The 16,534-nt window shown below is 28.1% G+C and overlaps 2 long non-coding RNA genes across 2 annotated transcripts in view; one reads left to right on the forward strand and one right to left on the reverse strand.

Annotated features, from left to right (window-relative positions):
• LOC145276817 (uncharacterized) overlaps positions 1-16,534 on the forward strand; it is a 513,337-nt gene that overhangs the window by 238,512 nt on the left and 258,291 nt on the right. The gene's annotated exons all lie outside the window — the stretch shown is intronic.
• LOC145276818 (uncharacterized) overlaps positions 7,925-16,534 on the reverse strand; it is a 32,371-nt gene continuing 23,761 nt past the window's right edge. Inside the window, exon 4 of the long non-coding RNA XR_013868021.1 lies at positions 7,925-8,733. This is a non-coding gene — a long non-coding RNA (uncharacterized LOC145276818). The remainder of the gene's footprint in view (positions 8,734-16,534) is intronic.

The raw sequence follows: 16,534 nt of genomic DNA on the forward strand, positions 1-16,534 counted from the left end.
AAAAACAGTAAAACTAATCATATATATAAAACAGACAAACTAATAATTAATATAAAAACAGTAAAACCAATAATAAATATAAAAACAGTAAAACTGATAATACATATAGAAAAGTAAAACAAATATTAAATATAATAACAGTAAAACTAATTATGAATATAAACAGTAAAACTAATAATAAATATAAAAACAGTAAAAATAATGATAAATATAAAATATTAAAACAAATATTAAATACAAACACAGTAAAACTAATAATAAATATAAAAACAGTAAAACAAATAAAAAGTATAAACAGCAACACTTATAATGAATATAAAAACAGTGACACTAATAATAATTATAAAAACAGTAAAACTAATAATAAATATAAATACTAAACTAATAATAAATATAACAACAAGAACACTAATAGTAAATATAAAAGCAGTACAACTATAAATAAATATAAAAACCTAAAAACTAATGATAATATAAACACAGTAAAAATAATAAAAAATGTAAAACAGTACATCTAATAATAAATATAAATGCAGTAAAATTAATAATAAATATAAACACAGTAAAAGTAATAATATATACAAAAACAGTATAACTAATAATAAATATAAAAAAGTAAAACTAATAATAAATATAAAAACAGTAAATCTGATAATAAATATACAAACAGTAAAACTAATAATTCATATAAAAACAGTAAAACTAATAATAAATATAAAAGCAGTAAAACTAATAATAAATATAAAAACAGTAAAACTAATATTAAATATAAAAACAGTTAAAATTATAATAAATATAAAATAGTAAAACTAATAATAAATCTTAAAACAGTCAAAATAATTAAAAAATTTAAAACAGTACACTAATAATAAAAATTTAGACAGTAAAATTAATAATATATCTACGATCAGTAAAACTAATTATAAATATAAAACAGTAACACGAATAATATTATATAAACACATTAAAACTAAAAATCAGAACAGTAAAATTAATAATAAATATAACAACAGTAAAACTAAGAATAAATATAAAAACCGTAAAACTAATAATCAATATACAAACAGTAAAACTAATATTAATTATAAATACAGTAAAAATAATAACAAATATATAGACGGTAAAACTAATAATAAATATAAAAACAGTAATACTACTAATAAACATAAACCAGTAAAACTAATAATAAATATAAAACAGTAAAACAAATATTACATATAATGGTAGTTAAACTAATAGTAAATATACAGACAGGAAAACTAATAACAAATATAAAATAATAAAACTATAAAGAATTAAAACAAGGAATAAATATAATAACAGTAAAAGAGTAAAACTAATAATAAATATGACAACAGTAAAAATAATGATAATATACAATAGTAAAACTAATAATAAATATAAAATCAGTAAAATTAATAATAAATATAAAAACAGTAAACTAATAATAAGTATAAAACAGTAAAACTTATAATACATATAACACCCGTAAAACTAATAATAATTATAAAGACAGCAAAACTAATAATAAATATAAATTGTAAAACTATTAATATATATAAGAACAGTAAATCTATTAATAAATATAAAAGCAGTAAAACTAATAATAAATATAAAAACATTAAAACTAATGATCAATATAAACACAGTAAAATTATAAATATAAAATAGTAAATCAAATAATAAAAAGAAAAGCAGTAAAAGTAATAATAAATATAAAAACAGTAAAAATAATAATATATATACATACAGTAAAACTAATAATAAATATAGAACAGTAAAACAATTAATAAATATAAAAACAGTAAAACTAATAATAAATATAAAAACAGTAACACTAAAAATAAATATAAAAACAGTAAAACTAATAATACATAAAAAGCAGTAAAAATAATAATAAATATAAAAACAGTAAAACTAAAAAGAAATATACAAACAGGAAAAGCAATAATAAATATGAAATAGTAAAATTAATAATAAATATACAAGTAGTAAAACAAATAATAAATATAAAAACAGTAAAACTAATAATAAATATAAAAACAGTCAAACTAATAATACATATAAAAACAGTAAAACTAATAAACAGTACAAAACCAGTAAAACTAATGTAAAATAAAAGAAACATTGAAACTAATGATAAAAAACAATAAATTAATAATGAATATAAAAGCAGTAAACTAATAATAAATATACAAATGTTATAACTAATAATAAATACAAAATAGTAATTCTAATATTAAATATAAAATCAGTAAAACTAATAATAATTACAAAAACAGTAACACTTTTAATAAATATAAACGCAGTAAAACTAATAGTAAATATAATGACAGTAAAACAAATCTTAAATATACTAATAGTAAATGTAATAATAAATATAAAAACAGTAAAAATAATAATAAATACAAAAACAGTAAAAATTATGATAAATATAAAAACAGTAAACTAATAATAAATCTAAAAAAAATGTAAAACTAATTGTTGTGGTTGCAAACACTTATTTGCATATGCGAATAACATAACACTATAAATGGCAAGCCTAAGTTGGCCTTGGTGTGTTTTACTCAAATGCCACCAGAAGTGACGCCGAAGAGCGTACATGTCCTCCCACGAAGACTCTCTGACTCGACACCGTCATTTTACATATTGTAAATATACCTTTTCTTTAATACACTTATTATTGCGTTATCTTGTTGTTTGCGTCTTCATTGTATTTCCTTACTAATTATTGTTTAACCTTGCAACCACAACAGTTGGCGACGAGATATGAAACGTCAAATATAACAGTTTGACGAAGAACTATTAAAAAAAAAGTACAACGCAAAGGTTGACCATTTTTTTAAGGAATGCAAAGCGTTGACGAGCAAACGGATTTTACGCTAATGAGAAGTTTCAACTCAAGTGAAAAACAAAACTCTAACGTGGCAATAGCGACAATTTACGCCGTTTTCTGGGAATCCGACTTGCAAACGAATGTAAAAGTGAATTTTTGTTTGTCGCTACACGACAAATCTTACTAAAGGACCAACTTGCAAACGAAAAGAGAACTTTGTTCTGTCGCAAAAACGACAGGTCAGGCCCGTATTACGAAAAGCAAGGAAGTAACCTACGACAAAAGTTTACCAGTGGATTCTAATTACTGTTCTCCGTAAACAAAACAACAACTAAAGGACTGTTTAATTAATGTTTTGGTTGACGTCGGTACTAAAAGGAAATACCACAGCTAAAACTAAAATTCAAGGAAAGGATTTTTTTTCTTGAAGTTGTCACTGAATACAGTAAAACGTCACGGGAAAAAAGTAATCTCAATTTAAGAGGTATTTTAATTACTAAAATACTAGAGAAAAAAAACTCAAAGAACTAAATGTACTGCATACATTTATTCAATTGTGACTCGATTAAAAAAAAACAAAAAAAAACAACTTTTATTTTGTGGAAAGAGTTACTTATTAAGTGCCTAAAAACGGAAAGTCAATTCCATTTCGTGATTACAGATAAACCTGTTTTATTTTTTTTGCAGCGTGACTCGCAAAAAGATTATATTATTGCAAGCAGCGATATTATTATTGAAAACAGGAGCTTACAGCAATTTGCTTTTTTGTTGTAACCCAAACCGGTGTATATGGTACATGGTACAATATTTTTTATTTAACTACACACTAAAAAAAACAAAAAAAAACATGGAAGACTTATCTAAAATATTCATGCAATTTTTACAAGCTAAAGCGCCACAAAACGAGCTTTTGCAAACACAAATACAGGCACAGGCTGACCGCGAGGAAAAGAGAGAGGACAGATTATTGAAATCGCAGCAGGAACAAGAAGAAAAGCAGAAAATGGCGCAATTAAAGCAGAAAAAACTGCAATTGCAACAGGAAGAAAGACAAGAGGAACGTTTTGCTAAAACACTGGAACTACTAAAGAGTAATCGAGAAAATGTCGATAGTGTTAATTTCTCCCATACAACTATTTTTAATAGCATGGACACATTTCATTATATGCCTAAGGAAGAGAAGAATTTTGAAGAATAATACAGAAGATACGAGGATTTTTTTCAACTGGACTGTAAAAATTGGCCAAATAGTCAGAAAGTGAGCCTCTTACTCAGAAAATTGGGTACATCAGAACACAGCAAATTCGTAGATTACATATTACCTAAAAAAAACTGCGGCATTAGAGTTCATGGAAGCTGTAAAATTACTAAAAGAATTATTTAATCCAAATATATCTCTTTTTCATTAATCTAAGAAAGATGGACAACCAAGATTATTTGACATACGCATCAGTTGTCAATAAAAACTGCGATAATTTTAAGCTTGCGGAACTAACGGTAAAAGATTTTAAATGTCTAATCTTCGCTCAAAGGTTAGTTTCCACAGAAAAATGCAGAAAAACACAGACGAGTGTTGTCTAAGCTGGAATCTGAGCAAGATTTAACCCTCCAGAAACTAGCAGAGGACTGTGAAAGGGTCATTACACTAAAAAAGGATTAAAAAAATATAGAAGAATCCGGAGTGGCATATGTAAGACAAGTTAGAAAACCATACGCACCAACAAAGAACTTTACAAAGAAAAGCAATGGAGCGGGATATTCCAAAGATAATAAACATAAATATAGTACACAATATAACAAGCCTCTTCCTAGATATTGTCCTTATAAGAAGAAAAAATGCTACATTTGTAAGAAGGTGGGACACAAAAGCGATTGCTGCAGATATAAAGATTACACCAGAAAGAGAGTACAGCAAACTAAATCAAATACAAAATTAGACAAAGATCGGCGAAAATACGTAAAAGTGGAAATATTTAAAACATCAATAAAGTTACAACTCGACTCCGGCTCCGATGTTTCTATAATAAACCTGAATACGTGGAAAAAGTTGGGAAAACCGGCCATGATGAAAACTAGTAAAGCAGCCCGGACGGTAACTGGTGGTGGTATAAAATTTGAAGGAGAAGTTGTCCTCCCGATAAAATTAAAAGGGATTTCGAAGAAATTAAAAATATTCGTACTAAAAAATAGTGAAAATCTGTTTGGAATAGATTTAATTGAGAAATTCGGACTATGGGATAAGCCAATCAATACATTCTGTAAAAAAATAGAATGTTCTTCTCCAACAACAGTAAATATAAAAGACGATTTAAAAGAATTATTTCCTGAGACATTCACGACTAACTTAGGTCGCTGCAATAAATTGAAGGCCTCGTTTGAACTATAAGAAAACACCAGCCCAATTTTTAGGAAAAAGACAAAATGTTCCGTTCGCTGGGTTGGAAAAGACTGATAAAGAATTAAATAGATTGGAACGGACGGGAATTCTATCAAAAATAGAACACAGCGAGTGGGCAGCCCCAACCATATACGTAAAGAAAAAGAAAAAGATATTGAAATCTGTGTGACTTCAAATCTTGGGAGGGGGGTTGTGGTGGCAACCACTTATTTGCATATGCGAATAACATAACACTATAAATGGCAAGCCTAGGTTGGCCTTGGTGTGCCTTACTCAAATGCCACCAGAAGTGACGCCGAAGAGCGTACATGTCCTCCCACCAAGACTCTCTGACTCGACACCGTCATTTGTACATATTGTAAATATACCTTTTCTTTAATACACTTATTATTGCGTTATATTGTTGTTTGCGTCTTCATTGTATTTCCTTACTAATTATTGTTCAACCTTGCAACCACAGCACTAATAATAAATATAAAAGACGTAAAACTAATAATAACTATACAAACAGTAAAACTAATAATAAATATTAAAACAGTAAAACTAAAAATCAATATAAAAACTGTAAAACTAATAATAAATATACAAACAGTAAAACTAATAATTAATATTAAAGCGTTAAAACTTATAATAAATATAACACCAGTAAAACTAATAATAAATATAAAAATAGTAGAACTAATATTAAATATACAAACAGTAAAGCTAATAATAACTATCAAAGCAGTAAAACTAAAAATAAAGATAAAAGCAGTAAAAATAATAATAAATATAAAAAAGTTGAACTTATAACAAATATAAAAACAGTAAAACTAATAATAAATATAAAAACTGTAAAACTTTTAATAAATATAAAAATTGTAAATCTAATAATACATATAAAAATAGTAAAACTAATAATGAATTTAAAAGCAGTAAACCTAATAATAAAAACAAAAACAGTAAAACTTATAAAAATATAAAAACAGTAAGACTAATAAAAAATATAATCACGGTAAAAATAAAAATAAATATAAAAACAGTAAAATCATAATACATTTTAAAATAGTAAACTAATAATAAAAATAAAAACAGTGAAACTAATAATAAATATAAAAACCCTAAAACTAATAATAAATATAAAAACAGTAAAATTAATAATAAATATAAAATCAATAAAACTTATAATAAAAATAAAAACAGCAAAACTAATAATAAATATAAAAAACAATAAATATAATAATAACTATAAAACCGTAAACTAATAATAAATATAAAAAAGTAAAACTAATATCAAATGTACAAACAGTAACACTAATAATAAATATAATAGCAGTAAAACTAATTGTAAATATAAAACAGTAAAACAAATAATATATATAAAACAGTAAAAGGTATAAAAATATAATAACAGTAAAACTAATAATAAACATAAAAAACAGTAAAACTAATAATAAATACAAAAACAGTAAAGCTAATACTAAATATAAAAATTTTAAAACTAATAATAAAATAAAAACAGTAAAACTAATAATGAATATAAAACAGTAACACTAAATATAAGTATCAAACAGTATAACAAATAATAAATATAAAAAAGTGAAACTAATATCAAATATACAAACGGTAAAACTAATAATGAATATAATAACAGTAAAACTAATTATAAATATAAAACAGTAAAACACATAATAGATATAAAACAGTAACAGTTATAAAAATATAATAACAGTAAATCTAATAATAAATATAAAAACAGTAAAACTACAAATAAATATAAAACAGTAAACCTAATCATAAATATAAAAATTTTAAAACTGATATAAATATACAAACAGTAAAGCTGATAATAAATATAAAAGCAGTCAAACTAATAATAAATATACAAACAGTAAAAATAATAATAAATATAAAACAGTAATACTTATAATTAATATGAACACAGTAATAAAACTGTAAAACTAATAATAAATATAAAACAGTAAAACTAATTATTAATATAAAAACTGTAAGACTAATTATAAATATTAAAACGGTAAAACTAATAATAAATATAAAATATAAAATAATAATGAATATAAAAGCAGTAAACCTAATAATAAATATAAAAACAGTAAAACTAATAATAAATATAAAAACAGTAAAACTAATAATAAATAGAAAAACAGTAATCTAATAATAAATATAAAAACAGTACAACTAATAATAAATATAAAACAGTAAAACTAATAATAAATATAAAATCAGTAAAACTAATAATAAATATAAAAACAGTAAAACTTATTATAAAAATTAAAACAGTAAAGTTAATAATTAAAATAAAACATTAAAACTTATAATAAAAATAAAAACAGTAAAACTAATAATAAAAATAAAACTTTAAAACTAGTAATAAAAGTGCATACTTTTGTTTTGTTCGCATGTGCATCGAGGGAAATACTTCAAAATATTCTGTGATATTAGTTCGGCTCCTAGGGATAATTGGTTTCCCAATCATAAACCTATTTGAAGCAATCGTGTGCAGGCTCTGTTATAAGGTAATTAGCCATAATCTAATATTGTAAGCCGTTTCAAATGTTGTCACATCGAGTCTAGTAGTGTAGATAACTGCTTATCCCATTTTACGTTGTTCATCTCCAATAGTTTTTGAAAACCTGGCCTTCTCCTGTGATTTGGCTAATATGCTCAGCGAAACTGTTTATACTGAGAGTAGAACCAAATACGGCGAACTCGCGCCTTAAGATCAGTCACTTCTCTCATGAGGCGCTCTTCACTTTTTAATGATAACTCATTTAGGATAAAACACCTCTGATTGAAAACGTCCTCTTTCTTGCAGGATTACCCGATAAAAATCTAAGGAAGCAAACGCATAACAGAAAATCCGAAGACAACTCCAGCGTCGCAGTTACAGTTAAGCAGCATCGACTCTGTATTTCCCTTGGATCTTCTGACTTCACGGAGAGAGGAGACTGCTGCACGGATAACAACTATCCGCCCATATCTCCCCATGGTATTTATCTCTACAATACAGTGTCGTCTCTTGACGCGGACGGTCGCTAACAAATAATGTAAAAACAAACGACCCATGTGTCCCATGTATTTCCGTTAATATTATTCGTCTATGTTAAAAGTCTGAAACTAGTTAACAAATCAGTGTAACCGTTAAACAGGAGTAAAGGAAAACAACGACTCATTAATTTATGCGTTTTTAATAAATTCCACTACAGTTTCCTTTATAGCGCCGTATGCCATGCAATGTCCAGTATCGATGTTGTCGTGGAAATTAACGCCTTCAGTCTTTTTTTCTATCAAACATTCATTATTATGGCAAATACCATCACACTTCTGAGATGTAGAGCTGATACATTGACTGTCGTCGGTCACTGGAGAGTGGGATGCAATGTGGTGGGTTGTGCTAAGCATATCCAATTCGCGTTTGCCATTCTGTGTAAAACAGCATAAGGCGCCACCCATCTTGACCAGGTTACTCCTGACGTCCGATTTCTTAATTCTTTCTGATCTGTTTAAAATAGAAGGTAATTATGTAATAATTTTAATATTTATTATGTGCGTGTGTGTCTTAAATCATTATCCCGCCACACCCTTTGCAAAATGAAAAAAAAAAATCGAAAAGAGAAATGGTGTATGTGCGTGTGTGTATTTGAATGCGTGTGGGGGGAAAGATAGATAAATTGAGAGAGAGAGGGGGGATAGAGAGAAGGCCGGTTTTGAAACCACAACTCATAAAACAAAAAACATCTTGAGGGATACTAAAAAAGTGTTCTGTTAATAGTAGTAAAATATAAAGCCAGCAGCTGAACAAATATGATCATTTTCTCCCAGTCAAACGAAAGCCTTGTTCTTTATTTTGTAGAGGAAAGGTTGGCATTGTTTCTGATGCAAGGCTTAATCTTTTTTCTACCATCATGAAGCTAACATTTTGGCTGAAGCAATACTTACCCCCCTCCCGATAAAATATGCACGTTCTGTGGGAAATCGTACCGCACACTTTTTTCATGGAGAGACAATTCAATAGGTTCAAAATATATGTGTACGCCTTGACAATATAGATATTATTAATTAATTTTCGTAATAGAGCTGATTAGCGCTAACAAAGATTACTGCCGTCCTCTGCTGAAGGTTACATATATTTTAACCCAAATATAACGTGAACATCTATTGTACATCATAGATAAGGGTGCATTTTTACCAGGAGTGAAAAGTCATAAAATGCATTGATTTACAGAATCTAATTAAGTTATTGCGAACATATTTACTGTTAATTATGCTTGATATTATTAAATTATTTTATAGTATAATAAGAAGAAAAATAAATTATTGTATTTCTATGACCATCGATATAAATCTCTTACATGTATTTTAGTTGTATTCATACTTATATACGAAATAGATGGCGTGAAGCGGGTGTAATGGAAATAGAGCTTAGTGAAAATCCTTATCAGCATCGATGAACGGCAATCGAATTATTAAATAAATTGAACTAAGTATTGTCGCTTGTTTTCATTATGTTCTCCTTAATTTATGTTTTAAAAAATATATATCTTTTCATTATCAAGATAATATCCTTCTGTCGGCTTACATAAACACCAGATATAAGTGATTATATCTACGACCAACGTATATACGCTGAGATTTGATTATACACGCACATATAAATATAATTAGAATGTGTAATCTGGGTGTATCCATGTGCTTTACCTATGTTATTATTCGATAAAAATGTTATTTCACTCTGATTATTCCATGTTTTATTATGCCTTTTTTCCATGAGTATTAATTTATTCCCAGCTTGCCTAAAAACATTTCTGTAACAATACTATTAATTCGTATACTTCACAATATTATGCATTATCCTGCGCATCAAAATTAAAACAGAACACTTAAAACCCGACAAAATAAATCTATATATTTATAAAACACTGTAGACCTTGCTTGATTTCCTTGCATCTTGTCTGCAATCGGGCGAGTCTCTCTTTACTAACAACAGAACAGATAAAAATACACATACGCACCCACACACGCACACACACATATATATATATACATGTATACACATACATACATACACGCACATATATACATATATATATATACATATATATATATATATAATAAAAAAGCTGAATGTGTGTGTGTGTTTATGTGTGTGTGTATGGTACCGAATAGGCTTCTATATGGTTGCCATTCCAAAAAAAAATGATTACATATAATGGTAGAAGATGTATCGAGACACAGGAATGGGTCTGTTGGATCTGGCAGATCGTTGGTTAATTAAATTTGTAGGGTCTGCGTTCGCGCCTGGTCCACAAAGTATGGAAATAAAAAAATTAAAAGTTAAAAAAAAAAGTTTACAAGTGTTTTTGATATAGATGTACAAAATAATTCTTTGTTAAGTATGTTTTAACTTAATTAGGGATGGTATAATAAAATTGCGGCGTCTGCATTCGCGTCTGACCTCCATAGAATAAGCACAGACTTTAACAAAGACTTTTCATATCTATCTGCGTAAGTATATTTAGCTAATTATGTTTCAGTTTGAAGAAATATAGTATATTAAAATCATGGGGTGTTCGTTCGCACCTGACCTCCATAGAATGGAAATATGTCACAAAGTTTAACAAGTTTTTTTTTAATATAGATCCATAGAACATTGTGATAAGTATTTCAGTGTTAACAGGTATGGTATAATAAATTATGGGGTTTATCAATTTTATTTTTACTTTCATCATATTTTGCTTTGGTTTTGAAACCCCCAAATTTGAAGCCATCTGTTTACAATCCTTCCTTTTCATAACCTATCATACTTTCATAAATCAGAGTCGATTTTCTGTAGACTGTTTTACACCCAGTCAACGACGGGTACTTTTGCTAGTATATATATATATATATATATATATATATATATATATATATACATATATATATATATATATATATATATATATATATATCATTTTGCACAATTGGGAACCAGACATACGGAAAAAGCCTCTGTAGGGGGAAGTTCTAAAAATATACATGAGTTGAAGAAATTTGTGGAATACGATTACTACTGTAAAGGTAATGTTCCGAACATTTTCATCCTGTAGCAAACTTCGAATTATTTTGTGTGTTTTTTTTTAATTCTCTATAAAAAGTAACGAAATATGTTCAAGCGAAAAAAATCACTGTCTGTTTAGAGTTATAATCTTTCGCTTTTTAAGAACATGTAACTACTAATTTTTACAAAATAAATTATATAGTTAGATATATTATGTTATTTGTTGTCAGCTAGTTATTTTTATAACGTTATCAAATTTAGTTTTTATATCGGAAAAAATACGCATTTAGAAAGGCTATTTTAAAAAGAATTCGGGATGCTTTGTTTTTTTCTAAGTGTTATTTTTCTTTGATTAATATACATATATTTGTGTATATATATATATATATATATATATATATATATATATATATATATATATTATATGCTCTGTATTAAAACTGAGATTTATAAATTAAAGATTGGCATTAATTAAATGTGAAATCTTATTGAAATATTTTTTAAAAGGACATATTTCCACGGGGAAAAATATAGTATTTGTCGCACTACAATATATATTGGGTTTGCTCTAATAATCGGTCGAGAACTGTCTCTATAACAATAGATACGTAATCTGCACATATTAAAATATCATATTTAAGCGTACCTCACGATCGGTCAAGGCAGGGCTGCCTACAATTTTTTACTAACTTACAGATGAACGTTCCCGTTCTGAGTCAATAAAAAGTACGCTACGGCTATGACGAACTACATCTGTAGAAAATGGACGCAAAAATTAAAAAGAAATCCGTATATCTTAACTATTCCAACAAGTTCTCAACCAGAACGGATGTGTTACAAGTACTAAACGCTACAATAGGTTATTTAGAAACGTACAAAATTCCGCAAACTCTAATACGTGTTTTCGATTCATTGGTGCATTTTAACGACAGTATCATATCAGCCAACTGCACACCTATTTAGAAAGAACAGCTAGATATATATCATTGTGAGAAATTCCACATACAACCGCCATCTTTCTTTATGCCGGCCATACAGCTATAGTAGCCGGTCTGTGATTGGTTATATTTTAATGTGTCAGCTGATTTGACTTGGCGCCTTTTGTGTATTCATGCTTTTATTTTTCATCTAAGAAAGAACACGGAACGGTATAGACTCAATCCAGCGGTTCCCTCACTAGGGGTCCAAGACAATCCATCGTGGACACCAAATAGTCGGTGAACAAAGGACACATCTCTGCAAGCAGAGACAGCTTATTTTGCTGAACCTAGTCAAATCAAAGAGGATATTCTATTACTGTTCGCCATGTTATTATCCAATTATTGGATCTTATCTTATTTCTTCTTGAGTCCCAATGGGCCCACATTACGCCAGATTATAGGCGGTATTATTCCCGCCGTGCCCTCCATAATCTTCATTGAACAAATGAACAGCGACCTAAAATTCCAACAATAGGCTCCATGCGTATGGTAACACATCGGGACACCGTTTTGCAAAAGGAATGTACTAGAACGAAATAACTTTCATTGCTGGTATTTGTGAATAAATTTTGAGTTTAAACGTGTGGCTTTTGTTTGTGGAATTCATTTGCTACTGCAGGGAGGGAATTGAGTGTGTAGGAATTAAATTTCTTACAACATACACACTCGAGAGCTACACTGAAGCAATAAATTTCCCAATTTATAATATTACCCAACAGCAACGACTTGACTCTACTACACTATATCATGAATAGCTAAAGCTTATTTAACATATAGATACACTCAGTTTGTCAAATATAATGCGGAATTTAATTGTTTCTACTTCAACATAAAGATAGGGTAATGCTTATACGTAAATAAGAACACATGATAAACGAGACATCTTAAAGACAAATATGTGTATTGCTTAATAATTACATCTATAAAGATTTACGGGCTTAAATGGGCGTTACTTAAGGAGAATTATTTACTCTTTATATTAAGGAAAATATTGGTAGAAGTAAGAAAATACAAATATCAACAACCGCCCTTAACAGTACATTTGTACTATAATCACATATAATATATTCGATGGTCGCATGTTGATAACCAATTATATAAACACTTACCGAATACTGGCGATATTTATGTATGCATATGTGGTTAAATCCTGGCTAAAAAAAATCTACTCCAAGTTTTTACAATGCGTCACTAAGAGAACAGAAAATAATTACTACTTTAATGCGATACATCTTTAGCGAGTAAATACCTACTTAGTGAAAGTTTGCTACATATCTGTAATCTGTCACGTAAGAATTATGTATACGCAAATATGTATTCATATTGAAGTACATAAATTTGAAGGTGTCCGGTAATTTCCGGCTCCTGGGAAAATAAAACACTTCAACAGGTTGGTAATAAATATTCTTTATTTTAATAGTTTACATCAGAATTAAAAAAAAAAAAAGTCGGGACTAATACATTTGTTTGTGTATAAATTATTACAAAGCGAAAATTATTGAAATGTTTTAATATAATCATAAAGTATCGAAATGTATCAATATTGTGATATTGTGATGAATTCTCCTTAAACTATCCCTTATAAAACGATGTTTTTTCTAGACAACTCATTAGGCTTACTTATAGAAAACAGAAACATATTATTTTTCCCTCCAAAAATGTATACATATATATATATATATATATATGTATATATATATATATATCACTAAAATGTATATATATATATGTATATATATATCACTAAAAATGTATATATATGTATATATATATATATATATATATATATATATATATATATATATATATATATATATGAATCAAAAAATAATCTTGGCTTTATTTTATGTAATGCACATTTTGTTGGAATTTAAAAACATTATGTTTCATCTAGCAATTAATGATATAGATATCAAATTTTCAATGATGTTTTAAAAGTGCAACAGAATGTACATTACATAAATTAAATCCAAAGTATTTTTTATTCCATTTAAATTAAATTTTTATACTTAAATTTTTAAAATATATAAAAGTGCACATTGAAGATAAATAAATTTCAAATTGAGTGTTTTACCTTTACTTTTAAAGCCTATAGTAAAAACATTTATTTAAACAATTTTCATGCCTCACATGGAATGCTTTTCTAACTTTATATATATATATATATATATATATATATATATATATATATATATATATATATATATATATATATATATACGCGTGTGTGTGTTTGTGCGGGTAGATTATGTAGTATATATATATAGAGAGAGAAAGAGACAGAGAGTGAGAGAGACAGAGAGAGAGAGAAACAGAGATAGAAAGAAAGGGACGACTAAGTAATGGAGATAATATTTTATATATAGCTATATGAAATTTTATGAACCTATTGTCCATTTATGTAAATAGGGCTAAATATGTGATTACGATATCACTCGACGAATTAAATCTTTCTTAGATGAGAAAAACATCAAGGTTGTCATCGACGGTTGTACAGCTAAATAATATGATATAAATGGAGGACGGCCTCAGGGGTCTGTACTTGGAGCTTTATTATTTCTAATATTGATAAATAGCATCCCCAACCAAATTGCTTTGAGATGGGTATCTCACACCACGCTCTATAACAAGCCCGACAGGAAAACAAATGAATACATATCTAGGGAAATGGCAAACCCACGGATGACCTCCAATCTGTGGTGGAATGAGGGCACAATGGATGGTCACATTCAATGCTGGCAAGACTAAACTTGTTTCCTTCAATCATTACAAGAACTCTATTCTACCACCAATAGCAAAGGCCAAAAATTCATTTTCTGAAACTACTTCGTTTAAAACTCCTCGGCCTAACGTTCAAAGGAAAGAGTAGTTGGAACAATTATACTGAGATCATTTCTAGGACCGCTGCGAGGAAGGTAGGCTCTGTCTACTGTGCTAGAAAACTACTAATGCCCGAAAGTATACTTTACGGCCCCTTTCGTTATGTATGGGATATTGTTGTCATATTTGCGCTGTTACATTTCCTACTAGTCTCTTGCTCCTACACAATTTTAAAAAGAGAGTCTCCAACCTGAGAGGTCCTAAACTGTCATCTAAGCTTCAGCCTCTGCTCCACCAACTAAATGTTGCATCCCTCTGCCTGTTCTACAAGTATTTTAATGGTGAATGTTCTGACAAACTGCAAGCACTTGTGCCCTACGACATAAATACACCTGACAAGCCTGATAAGCAGCTAAGTCCCATCCCTACAAAGTAGCGATCCCTAGATGTAAGAGAGATTTCTACTGCAGTAGTTCTTTCCCGCATAACCGCCAGACATTGGAATACCATTCCGGGTCCCTACTTCCCTAACGGTACTGGCATAGAAGTTCAAGTGTAACGTGAACCGACATCTTGCTGCCCAACTACCTATATAGCACCCAAGTAGCTTATGCCGCTGATAGTAGCCTCCTACACCAAAGTGTCAATATGCCTTGTTTAAGGTGAAAATGTAATAAAAAATGTAATAAAGAAAAAATATACCGAGGTATTAATTTATAAATAAATAAATGATCATTAGCAACGCAAAATTCTATCCGTTTTATTATTTTCTATGATTTGTCAAACTTTTGCATTATATGTCACTTTATCGTAATATTCCATAAAATATTCCAATATTGTTCTATAGTATCTTTGATAAATAGAGAGATTACACTATAAACACAATGTAAATCAATTAAGAGAGGCGTAGTAAGTGTCGAACTCGCCTAATTCATTACCAACAAAAAGAAAATCTAACCAAAACCATCATTTCACAGGCCCAAAGCTAACCCAAATACAAATAAATATTACGTAGAGTTGACTTTCGTTAATATTACAACAATATTTTACAACAACAGAAGAAGCTTCAACAATTTAAAAAAAAACGCGCCAAATAAAAAACAGCACAAATGGCTCACTAAAGCGGGGGCTTAAAGTGAGGTGCGCTAACAAATTATTATGTGGGAAATGTGAAAAGCTGATGCGTTTAGGAATTTACACATCTGATGTGGATTATATCTGAATGAGAAATGAGCTATTCAAAATTATCAAATGCCACGACGTTTATTCAACTGCAGAATGTAAATAGCAACGCATTCCTACAAAAAATGTTATCTAACGATTACAAAAATATAACAATAACAACACTAAGAAAATTGTACGTAAAATTAAATGAAAATAATAAAATAATTAATTCATATAAATAATAATATAAGCAAAAATATAAACCAAAAAAATTAACCTCATCCATGACTCATATT

The sequence above is a fragment of the Euprymna scolopes genome, chromosome 5 (assembly GCF_053919585.1).
Source record: "Euprymna scolopes isolate OS-2025 chromosome 5, ASM5391958v1, whole genome shotgun sequence".
NCBI classification, from domain to species: Eukaryota; Metazoa; Mollusca; class Cephalopoda; order Sepiida; family Sepiolidae; genus Euprymna; species Euprymna scolopes.